This window comes from Meriones unguiculatus, chromosome 18 (assembly GCF_030254825.1).
Source record: "Meriones unguiculatus strain TT.TT164.6M chromosome 18, Bangor_MerUng_6.1, whole genome shotgun sequence".
NCBI classification, from domain to species: Eukaryota; Metazoa; Chordata; class Mammalia; order Rodentia; family Muridae; genus Meriones; species Meriones unguiculatus.
The window spans coordinates 28,862,616-28,881,383 of record NC_083365.1 but is presented as its reverse complement, the minus strand read 5'-3'; the positions used below and the strand labels follow the sequence as shown (position 1 = coordinate 28,881,383).

Here is an 18,768-nt window from a genome sequence, read left to right as displayed (position 1 = left end):
TTCTCTTTACATCATTTGAGCCCCAGGATCAAACCTTTAGACTTGCTGCCAAAATGCCTTTACTTACTGAACTATCATGCCAGCCCTAAATTTTTGTATTTTATCATTATATCCTTTTACCCACTTTGATCTGTTCCTTTTAATAGATTGTGCCCAGATAAATTAGAGTCACCAACATAGTACTTAGTTTGTTGGTAAATTTTGTTCTCTAGAGCAGCTACTGTTTTCACTGTCACCATTTTTGGCAATTGTGCTTCTTTCTTGTCCCAGCCCCTGAGCAGTGTCACAGGATCAATGACTGTGACTGCACAGTCTTTAAGTTCATTTTCAAGTTGAGTGCTGGTTTGTTTAGATTATTTTTATTTCTTGTTAGTTCCTCTTAACAGGTCTTGTTTGGGTTTGATTTATATTCCAGATACTCTCCAGGGTGACAGATGTGTCTATGTAGCCACATCAAGTCTGGGTTTTCTATGGTAACAGCATGTAGCACATTCTTTTCAGCTGTTCTTGCCTCCTTTCCTCTTGGCTATACCTGTTTGTGGGAGTCACTGTTCCATTGCTGTGACGAGACACTGTAACCAAGGCAGCTCTTATAAAAGACAGCATTTAACTGGGGCCTGTTATACTTTCAGAGGCTGAGTCTCTTATGGCAGGGAGCATGGCAACATACAGACAGGTGTGGCACTGGAGAAGTAGCCAAGAGCTTTACATCCTGGTCCTCATGCAGCAGCAGAAAGGGGAAGTGGGAGCGGGGGAAGAGGGAGGGAGCACAGAGAAATACATAGGTAGAGAAATATAGAGATTGATTGATTGATTAGTATAGGCTTTTGAAACCTTAAAGTCCACCCTTAGGGACACACGTCCTCCAACAAAGGCCATATCCCCTAATCCTTCCCTGACAGCTCATCAAATCAGCTGGGGACTAAGCATCACATATAGGGAGCCCCTGGGGGCCAGTCTCATTCAAAACACTACACTGTTCTTACTCCCTTTAAGAAGAGCACTATGGGGTGGAGGAAATGGCTCAACGTACAGTAGTAAGTAGCATTTGAAAACACAAAACAACATTTTGAGGAAAGAAAGTCTGGGCACTCTGAATTTTCAGAAAATGCTCAATAATAGGAACTCAAGACTATCCAGGGAATCATTTATCTCTGAGGATCCTTCGCTTTCTAAACCAAAGTTTCTACAGTTCTCCGAACAGCAGCAGGCCCTGAAAGCCCAGGTTCCGGATCATCTCACAGACCTGATACCCGTTGTACTCCCTCCATGGAGACAGACTCATCATAATGTGGTGATTTGCAATCCTGTGCAGTTAATTTGTTATGCAAGATTATTCATACTGTCACATTTCATTGCAAATTTTTATAAAGATTAAGTTCTTCATATAAACACTGAGCCATCTCACCAGCCGGAAATCGTTATTATTTCTTGCTGCTTGTTTCATTTAAAGTGGAAAAATCTGGGAAATGTGGATTTATTTAAGCCTTGACTTGGATTATTATGACAGAGGCATTCAGGAGCTCCAACACAAAATGAGTTTTCCTTGACTGCTGATAATTATTAACTCAAGCAAAAAGATAATTATGTGTTATAAGCCATGCATGCCAAAAGTCAAGTGAAATTCATCTGCTTTCTATTTTTTAGGAAAATTGATAAGATGCCACTTTTCTTACAATTTTTCACACTGCTTTTTAGCTTTCATACTCCGTTATCTCCCCCTGACAGTTCTGAGATGATTAAGAGGCGGTGCTGCAAACGTGGTGCTTGTAGCGCTGCACCAAACTCTGTGACTACAGGTGGCCGCAGGGGCTTCCAGCTTGATTTCCTTTATTTTTATTTTTTTGTCTTTTTCTCCTCTTCATGTTTTTGAGATGGGGTCTGTCTGTGTAGCTCTGGCTGTCCTCAAACTTCCTATGTAGGCCAAGCTGTTCTCAAAGTTACAGAGATCCTCCTGCCCCTGCCTTCTGAGTCCTGGCTTTAAAGTTGTGCTCTGTCATTCCTGGTTCCCTTTTAAGGATGAGAAAGTACTTATTTTCAAAGCATTTCTGAATTCTAGGTTGTTGGAACCCTTTTGATTGGAGGTTTTCGTGATACAATTTTTAGGTAAGCTTTATCTCTGTACCACATATGTGCCTAGTGTCCATGGAGGCCAGAAGAGGGCATCAGATTCCTTGAAACTGGAATTACAGATAGTTGTATTCTTCCACATGGGGGCTAGGAATCAAACCTGGGTTCTCTGGAAGAGCAGCTGGTGCTCCTAACTGCAGAACCATCAATCTCTCCAGCCCATAGGTTTCTGGACTATCTGTTGTGATGCACAAACGTTCCCATGATCATTTGTGCTTTGTGTTCTTTCAGGGTACTGCTAGGAATTCCTCTGTGTATGTTAAATATTCAGTGTGTGCTCCTACTGCCTATGGCCAGAGGTTGTTGCATGATAGTTAATTCTTCTGGAGTGTAGGTATGTGGAGACACATCAGAACATCCTTGTGTATGGGCCATGTGTATGGGGAAAGCGCTTTAGTGCAAGCTCTCTCAGTTCAGGCTCGTCAAGTTAGGACATTCCCAATGGGATGGTGCTGTTAACAGAACAATATGAAATCCAGTCTGTGTGGGAGTGTGTGTTCCTGTCAGCTAAGCACTACAGCTTTTAAATAAGAATTTGCTGCTGCTGTAGCTTAAACGCATCTGTAGCTGAACATGTTTGATTGCCACGTACCTCATCTTTGCTTCCCCTGGTTGCCACACTAGTGTAGTGGGAGATCATTTTGAAAAGCAGCATTGATTCAGTCAGGAAGTCTTATATCTTCTCCATTTTTGTCCTTATGCTTGTTTTTCTTTGGAGTTTGAGGTCATAGTGAAAAAGTGAGTTGAATTTCATTTTGAAAACTGAAGGATAGACAGTTAAGAAGTATCATTACATGGTAGATTCTTGGCTAGAGAAGCCATTGTTCTGAATGGATTCTTTTGATTCCACTCTTAGGCCTCCACTCTTCTGTTAAGTAGATAGAAGAAATACAGAGGAGAGATGTGCCAGTGCATAAGCTGTTTTCTCTTGAGCACTGTGCAGTTCCTTCTTGCCTGCACTGTCTGAGATCTCCAAGGGTGTCAGGATGCTCTTTGTTGAGTGAAGTCTGTGTGTTTTGAGCCATTGGTACCGCTTCTGTCATTCTTCAAAGAGTTACAGAGTGCTCATCTCATGCACAATCTCAGCTATCTTTTGGCCAAAATGTTCACTTTGTTTAGCTCATATAGGTTGCAGTTTAACTCAGGACCATGCAGGTATTTGTGGGAGAGTAGATGCTCAAAGAAAAAAAAACTTAGCTTCACAGACAGTACAGTTTTTTAAATCATGGCAGCAGACACCTATTTGAATTTCAATGTTTTCCTTTGCAATGGGGTTTAATAATTGAGTCCTTTGTGTTTTTGTCTTTTGTGGTGAGCTATAAAAAGTCTTTAAGAGCATATAGACACACACGCATATAATCACATAATTTTATTTTCTGAGATAGTTTTACTTTGTAGCTCAGGCTGGCCTCGAATTCATTATGTAGTTCAGGCTAGACTTGAACTTGAAGCAGTTTTTTTTGCTTGGCCTATAATTATTACGGCGGTATTATCTAACCCGCTATCATAACCGGTAAACACACAGACACCTGTTAGATTTTAGATTTGCCTTATTTCAGCTTGGGCTGGCCAGATAATTCCACCTACACTATCTTATTATCTCCCAGCCCCCATCCCATGCCATCTGCTTTAATCATTCCTATCTGGACTACTTACCATCCATCATTCTAAAATATTTGCTTATATTCTTCATCTGGGCCATTCTTTTCCAAGCCATTCTTGGAGTTCTTTCTCTGGGCCCATGTGGTTCTTTTCTGTCCCATAGCAACTCTTTTTCCTTTCTCTTCCACCTCTCTCCTCCCTATGATCCTCCCTCCTCCAAACTTAGCTCTGCCCAACTCACCTTTGCTCTACCCAGGTGTAGGCAGTTTTATTTAGCCAATCAGGAGACAAGGTAAGAGAAACATCATTTTGGGGTACGTGGCGGATTGTTGGGGGGGCAAGATAATTTACAGTTAATACGTAGCACCAGGCCAGCGGAGAGAGGGTGCCACTGTGCTCCTTGTGGGCCCTGAACTAGGATGAACAACTGGAAAGCTAAGCATGCTGACCTGGCCTCCTACCAGAGAATGAGGATGTGCACATAAGTTGGGGTGAGTTGTGATGCATGGCGTCTGAGGGAGGAGGTGACCAGCAGTGGAGGATTTGCTTCAATCTGTTTTGTCTCCACATGTTTGAAAGGGTTGATCAGATGGGCTTTCAGTGACTCATGAAATGGTCACCTTTCGGGACAGCTGCAGAGCTGTTTCCTGAAGGAAAGTCCTGGGCTTATGTCAGTAGTTGAGCTTTTGCGTTATCTTGAATTGAAGCTGTGGTAGTCTCTGCTCAAGTTGTTTCTAAGGATAGAAGGTGGGTTTTCTGAATGCCCAGAGGTAGATACCTTCCACTTTAGTCTCCTGAGAACCCACCTGAGGCCACAGTTATCTTTTCTGTACAGAGTATTAACTTTGTCATAGCCAGTTGATACTGTTGTGATCATGAACTTAGGTGCTTTTATGAATATATATTGGTTATATATAATAATGGATTTTATTGGCATTTTCATACATACATATAAATGTGTTTTGATCATATTCATCACCCCCATTGCCCTCTCCTGCCCCTCTCCTCTCACTGATTGCTTCTTCCAGTTAGTCTCCCTCATACTTCCATGAGTTCCCTCCCTCCCTTCCCTCTCCTTCCCTCTTTCCCTCCTTCCCTTTTTTCCATCCTCCCTTTCTTTTTTCTTTCATTCCATTTTTCTTTCCTTTGTGTGTGTGTGTGTGTGTGTGTGACCTAATGGGCTTAATTAGTGTAAGAGGAGAAACGGTGGAGGGTTATTTACAGGAACATGGACACTTTACAAGCTGCTATATCACTAAGGAAAATGTTTTCCCCCACTCAGCAGTCATTGTATACCCACAGATCCTCAGGGAAGAGTGGGCCTCATGAACCCAGTCCCCACTAGCTACCATTAACTACCTATAAATATTAAGAGATGGAGCTAACTTTTTTTTTTTTTTTTGAGACAGGTCTAATGTAGAAGGGGTGGGCCTGTAGCCTTCTAAGATCTAGCATGAGCTGCATGTCCTGACACTCCAGCTTCCAAACCTCTGGAGCGTCTGGGATTCCAGGTGTGTCTCGGTGATGCCAGAGACGAAGCCCAGAGCACCTGCCATGCTAAGCGGGCTGTCTGCCCACTAGGCTGCACTCACCAGGACCTAAATCTTTAGGGGAGGATGAGGCCTCTTGAGTACCTCCTCCCTCCATGACAAGTCATTGGTGGGTCCATTCTTGTGCAGCATTTGTGCAGGTAATCACAGCTGCCATGAGTTTGTAGACAGTGTTCCATAACATTCCACTCCTTCCTCCATTACATTCTTTATGTCCTCTCTCCTGTGATGTTCTCTGAGCCTTGGAGGAGGTGTTATAGATACCTAATAAGGCTGAGCATTCAGCAGTCATTTTTTTCTCAGTTTCTTTGCCCAGTTTGGGCATTTCTTTTCTGAATAAGCTGTTGGGAGTTGGTTTTCTTCTCAAGAGATCTTGTAATTTGCCTATTTTACTCCTGTCCATAGTAGATACCACAGGAACCTTACTCAGAAGTGGGAGGTGAGAGCACAGAAAAGAAAGTAACTCATGAATCCACTGTCTGGGCATTTGCTTCAAAAATTCAGTTTGCAATCTGAGGCAGAAAAGATAAGTTTATTTTAAAAATTCTCTCTTTTTCTGGGTACTTATATTTGTTGGCAGTGAAAATAGTTGTATATGGCTATAATAGGTTGGTCTGATTCTTAAAAACCTTTAATAGTATAAAGTTATAAGTTACATATAATAGTATAAAGTTATAAGTTACATTATAAGTTATACTTGTATTTTTAGAATACCTTACAGAATAGAAGTGTACTGGCCACTGGAGCTTTTCTTCCCATGTCTATTTATAGCTGCTCCACAAAAGCGTACAATACCAAAAGAGTGTAACATGACAGTTAAAGCTGTGTAGTAACTGTACAGGCATTGCTTGTCTATCTGGAATAGTTTAAAATAAAATACTTACAGTAGAATCTCAAGAACATACATTAAAATACATCTTTTGGAAAATGGAGATATTGGTTACTGTGGAAACTGTGTTTTATGTGTTCAAGGACATGTTAAGGGCATGTGGAGGGCAGAGGCCAGCCCAGGGAGTTGTTACATGGCTGTTGTCTGCTTTGTTTTGAGACATGGCCTCTCAGTGGCCTGGAGCTCACTGACTAAACTAAGCTGTCTAGCCAGTGAGCCCCGGGGATTGTCCTCTGCTGCCTCCTCAGTGTCTTACAGGTGTGTGCCATCGTATCGGGCATTTTTTTCTTTTAATGTGGGTGTAGGGATTGAATTAGGTTTTTGCAGCAAGTGCTTTACTCATTGAGCCATCCCAGCAGCCAGAGAAACTAGTTTGAAACAGATTCATCTGATAATAATTATGACAACACCTTAGTGATAGTTATCAGAATTTTTTTCTTTTGCATAGGAGATCAGATTTCTTCCTTTTTTTTTTTTTTTTTTTTTTTCAGTATCTCATATAGCCCAGGGGCTTGCGCTTAATAGCCAAGGGTAACCTTGAACTTCATATCCTCTCACTTGTATAGCCTTGTGGTGGGTTTACAGGCATGGGCTACCATGCCTTGCTGATGGGTAGTGTCAGGTACCAGGGATCGAACACAGGGTACTGTGCACAGGTAAGCAAATGTAGCCCTGGCTGACTCTGCTTCCTATGTACTGGAATGACCTATTTTCCCCTTTTAAAGTTAATTTTATCTATTGTAATGTGCTACAATATTTAGTTACATTGAAGCTCAGGTTCAAGTACTCCAGCTCTGTCTTACTTTCATAGTCAGATAAGTTACAGAGCCCATAATAAAATGACTGGCAAAAGGCAAAATGTTAAGGAAAGAGTATTTGAAAGGGTCCTGCTTTTTGGAATTTCCTACCATTCTCTTGATTTTTTTCATACTGTATTCTGAAACATTTTATGGGAAAAGCTCATGTCTCTGCTTAACTTCCTTGTTATACATGATATAATTTACTGAGACCTTTGTTAATTTTATTTACTTCAAGCATATTTAACTCAGCCCAAATTATAGCTATTTAAAATAAACTTGTAATCTATTTGAATCCTTGGTTTTGATGCTTGGTCATTGTTGAGGCAACAGAAGAGCTGTCTGGCATTCTGTAAGTCTAGGCAGCGCTAGTTTGCAGGCTATATCCTCTTAGGCTAGAAAATATTATTGATTCTCAGGACTCATATGAGAAATTGTCCATTAGTTCTTGGCAGTATCAGTTTGGAATAAAAAAACATACACAATGAAGAGTACCTTTGTGAATCCTCTAGATGGCAGAACAATTACAGTGTCTACTATCTAGGAAGTGCCCAGAAAGAACAGGAGAGAGATGGCAAAAGCAGGCGACCTACAGGTTCCTATAGCTTTCCTATCACAGAAGAGGAAGTTTTGTATGCTTTCCATATCTACATTTGATATTTCTTGAAGGAATGTAACTGCTAAAATACAGTATGACAAAACTCAAAATCTTGAGCTGTGCACACAGACATGAAACTACTTGGTGAAGACCACATATCTAATCATTTCTTTACTGCAGCTGACTTTACCCCAGCACCCAGGGATGAGTTCTAAAGTTGTAGCTAATGCCTTCAATTCCATCACAGCATAGACTTTTGCCACTGCCTGTACTTACACAGAAATTATCATTGTTAGAGTAGGTTTAACTGATGGGAAATCCTGAAGTTCTGGTGATGCTGTGGCTCACAAACACAGAAAATTTGACTTGAGCATAGTCTAAGGGTTAAAGGGAAAAATAAATACAAGGCTTAGAGGGTGTCATTTTTTTTCTCTCACCATCCAATAGCTGATTTCACTATCTCTTCAATTTCTGTATTTTATTTTATTTCATTTAATTTCATTTTATGTGTGTGAGTGTTTTGCCTGCATTTGTGTCTGTGCACTACATCTGTACCTGGTGCTTCAGGAGGCCAGGAGAGGGTATCAGATCCCCAGGAATTAGAGTTGCAGAGTTGTAATCCACCCTGGTCCTCTGGAAAAGCAGCAGGTGCTCTGACCTGCTAAGCTATCTCTACAGCCCTTTTTCTTCAGTTTCTTTGCAAATCGTTTGACCATAGTTTTCTGTAATCACTTTTCAAACAACAAAACCAATTGAAATCCTTTGAGACTATTGATATTCTGGATCTGAACATAGTATGGAAAATGTGATTTCCATATGTCAAGTAGAGAAGAAATATAAGGGATAAATATGCTATATTATATTTGTTCATTTGCTACTATCATAATTTTCTTAATGGGTAGGATTTCTTCATAGCTTTTATTTCAGTACATGTGCTCTCAAAGGCCACCACACTGAGACTTTACTATGATCAAACTTCTTGCCCTATTACCAGTGAAGGAAACTGAAATCACTGTTTTTCTGCTTGTTCTTGAGAATGTAGAAGAATATATTTTCATACTCATTGAGCTCATCCATTGGTTAACTTGTTCTGAACATACTTGAAAATAGACAATATGATCGTTGTTCTCATGGCTGTCACCCATGAATAATGCAGTTTTATAGACTAGATGAAGTTTTTAGGCACAAATGGCGTTTTCATAGGCATTACAAGTTCACCCAAAATTACTACAGTTAGGAGACTGTCCTTGTGACAATATGCAAGAGATGAGAGATTGTTAGAGGAGTGTCCTGATACACACTAAAACCTTAACTGTGCACTGGCCAGCTTCTTTGGATTATTGTTCCCGAAAGTTCAAGGTTTTTATTAGAGTAACTGAACTGGGCATTGTCTCTTGTTTTGCGGTCCAAAGAGCTAAGAATTCCTTTCTATATTTCTATAGGGATAAGTAGGAAGGTCCACGTGCTCTGATGACAACAACAGCCTGACACCGCATAACAAAACTATCAGCACTTTCTGGACTCTTGGATTATTTGACTAATATCTCATGTTATGTGAAAAATAGAGGATATCAGTATTGTCTAACAACTGTTCAATAATACAGTGCAATTAATCAGTTCATGGGAGCAGTTGAGTGCTTTCACAGTCCTCTCACGTCATGCCATCTCAAGCAAAAGGTGTAACCGTAAATAATGAGCCTGCCATGTAATTATGTGTGGAGATGTTATTGCTTGTATAGAATATTTGCGTATGTTCTGAACCTAGGAGGCTGTCATAGATGACTAGGATTTTGAGCTGGGGCAATTGCTACCAGTCAAGGGAAACAACACTTGTGTTTAGAGAAATTTTCTGGTCTGCATTGTCCTTGGAAGCTAACTGTAGCTACAAACAAAGGTGATAAAAAGAGGAAAGATGGTCCATATGTGTACATGTGTTCTAAGAGGAGCTCTTGTCTTACTTTTGTTGAGCTCTCACTCAATTCCTGAGTTATTTTTATTGTTTCTTTGCAAATTCATGTTGAAGGACTTTATAGAACACAGTATTTTTAGTAATGAAGGAGATGCTCTCTTAATGAATTTTTGTTTTCTTAGAAGGGTGTTAACTAGGCCTCTTCTTCCTCTCCTACTACCGTACTAGTTTGAATGTTACCCTAATTGCCCTAGGATTCACTTCAGAATGTATACTTTGGACTCTGTCATTGAGAGATATTGTTTTTCCCATTTGGCGTAAACTGACAGCTTTTCTTAAGTTTTTGAGCACCATTGATGTCTCCAGTTATGCTGGGTGCAGTCTTGCACCTGAGTCTTTCTTTTCTCACCCTGGTCCACTATTGTCTGCTTTCTTAAGAGAATTTCCTTCTTTCCCATTTTATCCTCATCTGTGAAATTAGGTACCATGATGTTTACACCCCCGTGATGTTTCAGATTATTAGTGAGGTAAACTGTGAAGTGGTACTTTTATCCTTCATAGTTGATGCTGAGAAGTGACAGGTGCTGTGATAGGATTTTTCTTTCCCTAATTCAGCTTCTGCCACAGATCTTTCTGGTATCTTAGTGGTGTGACTTGAAATGACTGTGCTTGCATCTCTTCTGCATCTAGCTCCCCTGAAAGGGTATAATCATGTTTGATATCAGCCAATGCCCCAGTCATAGGCTGTGATATCATAAACCAAAGATCATTCTCTCCCAACAGGAACAAGATGGAAAGGAGGAGAACATCCATGATGAGTTACATTCCTATTCACATTCAGTTACTTAAAGAAAATGAACCACAAAGCACAGTCCTACTGCAATATCCATTGAATTAAGCAGAACACAGCATCTATCGTTATACTGTATTGAAAAATTCTCTCAGAATATTAAAAACTTGAAAATCATACAGATGTACACCAGCAGATACATACTTAAAGCACTTAAAATAAGGCTTCTTTATAAGATAATATTAATACATTAACATGAATTTTATATATATATTTCTAATTAGCATGCAAACATTACAATAAAAATGACTTTATTTTAAAGACTGGTATGATATCAGAGCCACTCAGTGGAAGAGCTTTATTTTGACCATATACCTATAGCTTTCTGAATGGATTATCATAAATAGGAGGGAAAGTGGGACTGATGCTGTCAGAGATTAACTTGGGAGTTGATATTTGGTATCTGCCAATCCCTTGTCATTGAGAATAAGCTATGAAAGGGAGCAGAGTCCTCAGGAAGCGGGACATAAATCTTCCTCATAACAGTGAGTAAATAAAATATCAGGAGCATTATTTTACATCTCCTTTTATTCCAATTATTGGAAGCTAAATAAGCACAATGTTGTAAATTTCTGGAAACAGATGAAAAGAACCTTTAAGGATTCAAGTAAGTCTCATATGTTAGGAAAAAAACAGACAAAAAGCCAGCACATTAGTTCTGCTGTTACATAAATGAAACTTTGTAATTTATAGTCTTTTTTTTTTTTTTTTTTTTTCTGAAACACATCTGTGTAGTTAACAGTCAAGTCACTACCTGTATTGAAATTACTGCTTTCCTCTGGTGCTGGAAAATGACAAGGGAGAGTCCATAGTGACTTCAGGTGCAAAAGATATGTGACATTTACTGTTCTTCAAGCAGTGGCTTGAAAAGAGTAAAAGAGGAGTGGTGTTTCTCCCTATCTGGAATACTGAGAACAGGAAGAGTTCAATGAAATGGAAACAGTTTTCCTTCTTTCTATTACATTGTTCCAGGGACTCAGCCCTGTACAGGCCAGGTCTGTCTACGAAGGAGCTCTCCAGTGCTCACATATGTTTTTAGAGTAACAACTTAGACAGTTTTTCTTGGAATAGTTAACTCTTTAGTTAGGTGTGGTGTGCTTTTGTTGTTTTTCTTATCTCCACCCTTCCCAGCTAATAGAAATATGATTGTTTTAGGGCTTTTTGTGAGATTTTTGAACCTAACTTTTCAGTTGAACTTATGACAATGACTTCATACTAGTGAAGTTTTAGGGAAGGAATTAAAATGTCATCAGGTGAAGAGGGCTGACAGTTCTTTCTGTGAATTTTATGTGAGTGCGTGCTGGGGAGTTTCTACAAGGCACTCCACCCTTTAAAATTCTTTGTGCTTTCTCTAGCCCTTTCATTTTGTAGTTTGTACCATTGGCCTTGGATGGAAACTTTCAAGGTTTTAATGGGCCAGACTCTTTTTGTTCTGTTTTAAAATGTCCCATTGCTGTGCTACAGAAATATCCCTGCTATCTTTGGGGTAAATTCACCCCATCCGGCAGTGTTCACTATAGGTTGTTTCCTTCAGTGTGAGTGAGAATGACATCACAGTTGAGGTGTTTTTTTTTTTTTTTTTTTTTTTTTTTTGTTTTGCTAAGAATTAAAGTCAGCCATCGAGCCTTTTAAAAACATTGACAGAAATGTTGCTAACCATGCCCAAGAATTCTTCCTTTCCCACCAAGTTCTCTGGCAAGCTTGGGGAAGAACCCTGTGGGTGCCTCGTAGGCAGCATTCTAGACTCTTCCCATACAGATTGCTTTCAAGTTACTAAATAAAAATATAATTCTAAAAAAAAAAATGAAGATACATTCAGTGAGAACTGAATGGGATTTGCAAGCATTTGTTGTAGAGTTGCGAGTGGCTACCACGCAGCCTAAGCAGCCTAACTGGAAACAGGTGTTTACCTCAGACGGTTTAAATCTGCATAAAGCATTAGGGAGAACCACATGAAATTTAAATCTCCTGGCCCACTCACTGAAATAGCAGGTTTCACTCTAGCAGTCATGCTATGAATTAATGTTATAAAATTGAATCTTACCTGGCAGGAGTTGGCTGAAGCTCAGTGAGGAATGGTAAGCTCGCATGCTGGAAACGCCTCATGGACTTTGCTGTGGTGATCTCCTTCACCCGTGGGTCTTGTTTCTTGCAGCATCTCTGAGACCCGGTAATCTCATGGTGTTAGTTAGCACAGGTAGCAGCAAGGTGAAGACTCCATTCCGATAGGATTATGGAAATCAGTGAATTGTGCCCTTATCAGATAACAGCTGTTGATCTGACCACAGTGCTCAGAACTTATTAAAAATTCATTGACTATCTCAGCAATGAGAAATCCTGACTGCTCCTGTACATGTTCACCCTCTGGAAAAGTTGTGCTCACCTGTAATTCAGGGTCTTGACTGTTCCCAAATCACGCTGCTTTAACATTGCTGTGTGTTCCAGGAGCACGGATGTTCTCTAGCACCTTCTGCTTCCCTTGGCTTTCCCCTTAACAACTTTCCATCCTTTCAGCCTCCTGTCTGCAGAGGTTAAGAATTTCCTTTCTTCCCCTGGTGCCTCTGTTAACACATCACTCCAGTGCACTGTTTTCTGAGTGTGGTGAGGGAAAAATCCAAAAGGAAGAACAGCTTTGTCACATCCCAGACACTGAACATGAATGAAGTGCTGATAGGATCCGTTCACACCAGACAGCCAAGTGGTGGGATGCCGCTTCCATACATAATGAGCCCATTAATTACTTCTCCGATGGACAGCGTGCGCCCTGGCAGGGAGAGAGGAGAAAGCGCAGAGGGGCTAACGCTATTCCCTAGGTGCTCTCTGAGCAGCTTGCCACTGAGGAGGGAATCAGGAGAGGCTGCAGCTCTGGAGTGTGAGCAGGTAGACTAGGCAAGAGTTATTTTGACAGACAGTTAAATGACGTATTTTGGAAGAAAAAAAAAAAGAGCTTAGCAAGAGGTAGCTGGAATGAGGTTCCTGAAAGCCTCACGAATGTGCATCTCTCCTGCTCTTCTCTTTGCTGTGCAGCATTTGCAGAGGTTCTGTCCAGCCGTGTTGTTGTCATGTAGTTTTCTTCAATGGAAGACAATTTTTAAAAGGTCTTAGATGGAAAGCATATGCCGTGAGTTTTAAAAACAATGACAGGGAAGCTTACCTTAATAAAAGATGCACTTGTTTTTATACATCTTTTGGGCACATGTATTTTGTTGCTTTTAGTAAAGCATTACAAATCACTTGATATAAAAATGTAATGAATGGTCTCCAACCAGTTTTTTTTTTTAACTACATGAAATTCTGAACAGCTGTATATAAAGTAGAGATCTGAAAATGCCAGTTTCATAATTTTTGTACTTTAGCTCCTAAATCAACAGGGACCTTTCACCCACTTCTCAGTGGAGCCTTTTAGGACTATGATTAGGAAGTAGGATATTTTAAAATGTTTTACTTGTTGAAAACTTCAAACTTGGACAAAGGTAAAGGGAAATACATAAGCTTGTAAAGACCCATTGCCCTGATTCAATAACTGCCAATATTTTTCTTTTTATTGAAATATGTTAAAGGAATTTTCATTTTATTTCTTTCTGCTTAACTATATGTCGTTTAAAACTATACAAACCCTTTTCAGATGATCACATTACAGATTCTCTGTGGTCATTCATTGGCTAGTCCACTTGAAATTCCTTGTTTCTCAGAAATTATCTCTTTACATAGGGTTTCTCAAGGGAAAATCCAAAGCACACACTTCAGACTTAGTTGTCAAACATTAGAAACTTAAAGCTCCATCATGATAACTACATATGAGAAAGAAGTAAGTTTAATTTCATAATTATCTTCCATGCAACTTTGTAGCATGAATATACAAGAGAACATAATCTCTAGTATTTCCTTGAACCATTTCCTACCATCAGTGGATGCCATAATGCTAAAAATTTTAGGGGCGTGAAGAGCTGGCTGAGTGGTTATGAATATATATCGCATTTATAGAGGGCCTGAGCACCCATGTTGCCAGCACCCATGGTGGGCAGCTTACAACCACCTGTAACTCCAGCTTTAGAGGATTCAACAGCTCTGGCCACCATGTGCACCTGTACTTGTGCACCCACACTCACGTACATGTACCCACGCACAGACACGCATAAACATAATTAAAAAAATAAATTAAAAAGACCCGGCTATTGGATTAGTTCATTGTTTTCTATGGATTGTGTTGACTTTGCCTAGACTTCAAGATTCTGTCCTGATGTCTTGAGACTTTTCTTGGGGCTGAGTAAATGCAGTCAAACCTAGTTGCTGCTGAGTAACAGTGCTTTGCTTGTTTCCTGATCAGACACAGCCAGTGCTTCTAGAATGACTCTTCCAAAGCTTCATCATTGGGGTGGGACAGAGCTCTGTGAGGTAAAGATCTGGCCAGTGAGGCTGTGCTGTTTATGAGAACCAGTGACTTGGGCACCACACACCTTTCTCATGTCTAGTGCTATTCCCTGTGAATTTTAGTTCTTACACCTGTGTATATGCAGCTCCACATTAAACAGCATTTGGTTGTCTGCTTAACTTTTCCAGTAATGTAAGAACATGAAGTTGAGAAAGCTGTGTGCTGTACCTCCTTTGCTGAAGTCTTTTCTCATTCCAATTCTCTCTCTCATCCCACTTCATCTCCCTAAGTGGCTGGGTGGATGAGAAATGAGAAAGTGAAATATGGGGAACCATTAAAAGAACATGGACGGAAATTGTTTTTATGTGCCAACTGGGCTTAAAGCCAGTGCTGAGGGCTTCCAGTTACGGAATGCCCCTCTTGCAAGGTGCTCATACATCATTGGTAACACACTGCCAAGGTCCTTTTTCTGTTGTTATGGTGTGAATGCTTAGTACCTGTGTGTAGCATTTTTATATGTTCTCAGGTTGTATGTGTTTATTACTTACACATGTGCCAGTCACTTAAAGAAGGGCCCAGGATGTAGTCCTATGGCCATTATCTATAGTTCAGTTAAAACAGAAGGATGAGCCAAAATGCTGCTTTCCTCTTTCTAAGTGATCTGTAATTATCCTTATCATTTATAACATACAGTGAACATCAGAAAGGCAGTGGTTCTGCTGATGTTTGTGTGATTAATTGGCAAGGAGAGGCCGTATAGGGAGCATGACCAATAGACTTCATCGTTTAGGTCTAAGTTCCCACTCTCTTGCAAATCACAATCTCCCAGTAGTCTAGGAAAGACATTGATTCATTTGGTGACATAGACAGTTCCAACCCCAAAAGAGGCTATCTCTTTTTGACCCTGTCTGGGACTGTTGTCCACAGGATAGGGTACCACTTTCATTTAGGGTAAGTCCTCCCGCCTAAGGTAACCTAATTTAGAGTATTGCTTATATACGCACTTAGAGATATATATAAGGTTTCTATGGTGATTCTAAATCCTGTCAAGGTGAGTATCAAAGTATGCCTGGTATTGATGTTGTTTATAGAAAGCTACATTTACTTCTGCTTTCTCTACTGTGCACCACTCTAGTCCCAACTCAGAAGATGTTGGGCTTGGTATGATCAAGATGGTGGCTCCAGCGTCCAGCCGTCTCCTTCCATTCTTTACTGGGAAGAATTCTTTACTCCTTCCATTCTTTACAGTGAACAGTGTTTCTGGTGTGCCAGACGTTCATTTTCACTTTAAACAGCAGCTCTTCTCCACATGACCAACATTTCAGCAAAGGAGATGTGAAGTTTCTCTGAGATCCCAGATGACCTGCAGATGGTCTTGAAAGTTGACTGACTTTGAGAAGATGATGTTAATTTAAAGAGAAGGGATGGTTTGCTTCTCTCTTCATGTTTTGAAATTATAGAAGAGTGCTATTTGTTTTGCTTTTGTTTTTTTTGAGGCAGGGTTTCTCTGTGTAGCCCTGGCTGTATGGGAACTCGTTCTGTAGACTAGGCTGGCCTCTGCCTCCCGAGCGCTCAGATTAAAGGTGTGCGCCACCACTGCCCTGTGTTTTTGTTTGTTTGTTCTTAAACTTTCTAGAATCGTGTATTCTGTTCCTTCATGGTCTCTCAAATAGCAGTGTATTTTAGAATGTAACACATAGATATTTTCTCTTTTTTCCTCATAAATATGTGTGTTTATGGTGTATACACACCTGTTGTATACTTTTGTTTGCCTGTGTGATACATGAATTTGTACAAGTGTGCATACAGAGGTCCAAAGTTGCTACTGGCAATTTTCTTTGATAGTTCCCCACATTGTTCATGGAGGCAGGACCTATCAGTTTAACCCAGAACTCATCAGTATTGTTAGTTTCGATAGCCAGGTCACTCCGGGAATGACTTAATTCAAGTGCTGGAATTACAGCTAGCTGCTACACCCATCTCATAATATAGCTCTGGGGATCCAAACTCTGGTCTTCACACTTGACTGGCAAGCACTTTAGCTATGGAGCTAGGCATTCATCTTTCAGTAAAAATTTTAAAAAGTGAACATGGTACTCTATAAGGATATGTGATCCTTACAAGGAAGTTGACCATTAGGAAACAATTACTTTCCTCCTATGGGATCATACTGAATAAATAGAGTATTTTTATCTTCAGATGCAGATTTCAGAAATACTTCTAAACTTTTTTCAGTTTTCTCTCTGCCTCTTGTTTTACTGCTCCAGATTTTGACCTCTCTTTAACCTTTTTTTTCCTTCAGTGAACTGTAGTCAACCACTAGAGGTCTCCAGACCACACTTGAGGAAGCTCTGATTATGCAGCCTAGTAGGTGGAATGGATACACTGCAGGAGACATTGGTTACTAAGATTGCTCATTAAAGATTTATGAGGTATTCATTATGTTCCAGAACTGTGCTATGGCCTGAGAATAGCTTCCAAAAAGTGAGGTCTCTGCCCTAGTAGGGATATGTTCATAGGACCAAGTGTGACCGCAACTGCAGCACGATCTTGGCATCCTGGCTGTCAGGTCCTTGAGGTTTGCAGATTGTCAGAGCCCCTAGAACACTCTCTAGCTCTTCATGCACAGTGAGGTCACTCCTGGACTCCTGCGATGGGACTCTGCCTTTTACCAGCTAGGAGTTCTTCTTTGTTGGGCTGGAGGGGTGCTTTCTGGCTTTTATTTTTTCTCAGCAGCTCTATGTCTCCGATCTTTAGTAAATCTGTTAGTTCACAAGCCGATGCACTAGCCTGCTCCTAGGTTGCTTAGCCACCTGGGATTTCATCATTGGCCAGCTGCCTGGTCTGGGATAAAAGGACCCTTGCCTCTTCTCTCTCTCTCTCTCTCTCTCTCTCTCTCTCTCTCTCTCCTCTCTCCTCTCTCTGCCTCACTGTCTTTTCTGCCCCCCACCCCATCACATCTCTTTTTCCCTTTCCCCATTCTCTCTCTACCTCTATCCAATAAATAGCTTTCAAATAATATCTGTTGTGTGTATGACATAATTTTAAAATATATAACAGAATCTCTTCATACAGTCACGCACACATGCACGCACACCCTCTATGAGTAGGTCTGTAGAGGTTTGTTGCTTTATTCTAGAGAATTGTTTGTTTGGGTCTTTGTCTCACTTGACCCTCTGGCTTCATAGAGTCTTTGAAGTAGAGTAACATCTCAAGGTAGTGTGCTTTTCAAAGTACTCTGATCCTGAAAAGCGCTGAGAACGACTATCATGGAGGGGCTTACTAGACAACAGCAGTTGTCATTGTTACAACGGAACATAATAAACTGTTACTTCTGGAAAGCACCACAGAGAAAATTTAGTTTCTTACTCCCGTTTCACACAGTAAATGCTAGAGCTCCATCCTTTCTCATGTGGGTGCATAATCTGTTCTCTTCAGTGCTATGTGCTTCGTTAGGAAGGCCCAAACGTGGTGCAGTCATTATCAGTGAAATCATCACACTGTTTTTACATGGGTAAATATTTTGAACTAAATTGTAGTTTTAAGGATGACTTTAAAGGGCAATCAGTAAAGGGTTTTGGTGTAAATGGGATGATACAGAAAACTTTGTGATTGTTTAGTCTCTTATAATATAGGTTCCATAGAAAATTCTATTAGTCACTTTCTAGATGATGGATCTAATTCTAAACATATAGAATCACTGTACATATACTGAATGGGCTACTATTTAGCTGTTAAGAAGGATAAAATTCTATCATTTGTGGCAATATGGCTGGAGCTAGATATTATTATGTAAAATGACATGAGCCACACACAGGCAAAGTATCATGTAATCTTACTTACAAGGACTCTAAAGAAGCTGAGAGTAGCATGGTAGTCACCACAGGCCTGGGGAGAACAGGGCTGGGAATGGTGGGGAGGGATTGATCAGCAGGCACTGATAGCTCTGTAGGAGCAGTAAGTTCTGCTGTGCTATTGCATCGTAGCATGAGTATTGATTATGTATTTCAGCAGACCATAAGAGGGCACTCGAAAAGTTTTCATCATAAAAAAAATGCTAAAGAACGCAAT

The 18,768-nt window shown here is 40.3% G+C and overlaps 2 protein-coding genes across 2 annotated transcripts in view; one reads left to right on the top strand and one right to left on the bottom strand.

Moving 5' to 3' along the window:
- Positions 1 to 13,372, bottom strand: part of Chrm5 (cholinergic receptor muscarinic 5) — a 51,782-nt gene extending 38,410 nt beyond the window's left edge. The window contains exon 1 of the mRNA XM_060371667.1: positions 12,370 to 13,372. The gene's annotated coding sequence lies outside the window, so the exon portion shown is untranslated. The remainder of the gene's footprint in view (positions 1 to 12,369) is intronic.
- The window catches only part of Aven (apoptosis and caspase activation inhibitor), a 132,294-nt gene that overhangs the window by 25,083 nt on the left and 88,443 nt on the right, over positions 1 to 18,768 (top strand). The window lies entirely within an intron of this gene.